The sequence below is a fragment of the Monopterus albus genome, unplaced genomic scaffold, assembly GCF_001952655.1.
Source record: "Monopterus albus unplaced genomic scaffold, M_albus_1.0 scaffold92.1, whole genome shotgun sequence".
In the NCBI taxonomy this organism is placed as follows: Eukaryota; Metazoa; Chordata; class Actinopteri; order Synbranchiformes; family Synbranchidae; genus Monopterus; species Monopterus albus.
In genome coordinates this window covers 339,485-341,091 of record NW_018127972.1, presented here as the reverse complement: position 1 = coordinate 341,091, position 1,607 = coordinate 339,485, and the positions used below count along the sequence as shown (strand labels likewise).

The 1,607-nt window shown below is 42.2% G+C and overlaps 1 long non-coding RNA gene across 2 annotated transcripts in view; it reads left to right on the top strand.

Annotated features, from left to right (window-relative positions):
* The first annotated feature begins 813 nt into the window (after positions 1 to 813).
* The window catches only part of LOC109964750 (uncharacterized), a 3,633-nt gene continuing 2,839 nt past the window's right edge, over positions 814 to 1,607 (top strand). For both annotated transcript variants that reach the window (XR_002275547.1, XR_002275548.1), the window contains exon 1: positions 814 to 887. This is a non-coding gene — a long non-coding RNA (uncharacterized LOC109964750). The remainder of the gene's footprint in view (positions 888 to 1,607) is intronic.

Sequence of the window (1,607 nt, the reverse complement as noted above, 5' to 3'; positions counted from 1 at the left end):
AGCACCAAATGTATATTTATCCACAATCCCTATTTTCTCTATAGTCAAACTGTGCACTACAAGATTATTTGTATTCTTTTGTATACCTCTTATAAATATATACTTTTACATACACCTACAGTATGATGGGTTTTGCTGTTTAAAGTTAAGCCAGTAGTCAAACTAGTATGTTAACTTTCCTCATTGCTCAGTTCATTTCTTTGTGGGAGAAGATTATACTGTTTACTGTATATGTTTGACTGAATGGTATATAAAATGGGTTATTACATACTGTATAGTAATCATGTGATCATTGGTGCAGAAGACATAGTCAAGTGTTGAAATGTTTATCATCAGCTGTTAAAAGTAGTTGCTTAGAGGTAAACTCACTGGAGGAGAAGAAATAACAATTCAGAATTTTGTTCATTTGTGAGGGTAAAAAAGGCAGGAAGAAAGAAATTTTGATCAGGCAGGATGTAGGCCAGCTAAAGGCAGGGAGAGAACGGAAAATGAAAATAAATTTAGGGAATCATCTCATAGTTCTCAAGGAGATAGTCAGCACTAACCTCAGATCAGACCTTGTGTTGAGGTCAGAAGCACAGTGGACTGTGTATTTTGTCAAGCTTACAGGTCCCTGGGAGGACGCTGTAGATACAGCTGATGAGAAGAAGAAACTGAAATACACAGAATTAGTCAAGGAGGCATGTGTGGCTGGAAAGTTAAATTCTGCCTAGTGGAGGATTGTTGTAGGGGGTTTGTAGCCAGGTCAGCTGTCTTTCTGCTAGGTGAGTTAGGTATAAAAGGGCAGGGCCTAAGACAGGTAATTAGGAGTCTAGCTGTTAGTGGGATAAGGTCCAGTGAATGGCTCTAGAGCAGAAGAGAGGTGTGTGAGAATGTGGTGAAAATAGGTGAGTGATTTATAAATGGCAACACATGTGAGGATTGCCTGTTAAGCTGAAGCAAACTAGTAAAGGAGGACAGGCTTAGTAAAAGTATTTGATACAAGCAGCAGGCCTGAGGCCTACTTCCTGGTGTTAGCATGAGCAAGCTAGCATGAGGGCATAGAAGTTTGACTGGATTGTTGGAATGAATACTAACACAGTGTGGTTTCTGATGCAGTGTAAAAGGAAGCAGACAGGCTAGTTACCTGGTGAGCTCTGAAAAGCTTGGTGGCTGGAACAACAGTTGAAATGTTTGCTAGTGCTAGTGGCTGCTAACAGTTAGCCCAAATTATCCTGAGTAGATGAAGGGTTGTGTTGGGTGTATGGGTGCAGGCAATGAGAGGGGTGGTTCTGAGACATAGGAACACACTGTCAAGCCTTCTTGGCGTCATGGGCCCAACTCAATGAAACACCAGTTTAGTGATAATGAGCACGCTGTAGACTCGCCTTCACTCCTACGCACACACACACACACACACACACACACACACACACACCGAACTTGTGCTTGTGATAATATCGTTACAGACTCACTAGAATTGTTAAGTCTTCTTTTTTAGACAATCCTGATGGTAGAACAGTGTCAATGGTTGGACAGCTGAGTGGACCCGGCTTTCAAAGGCGACCGCCCCTACAAGCCAGCTGCACCAGCGGCTGCGTAAACCTCGCAAAAACAATTCAGACGCT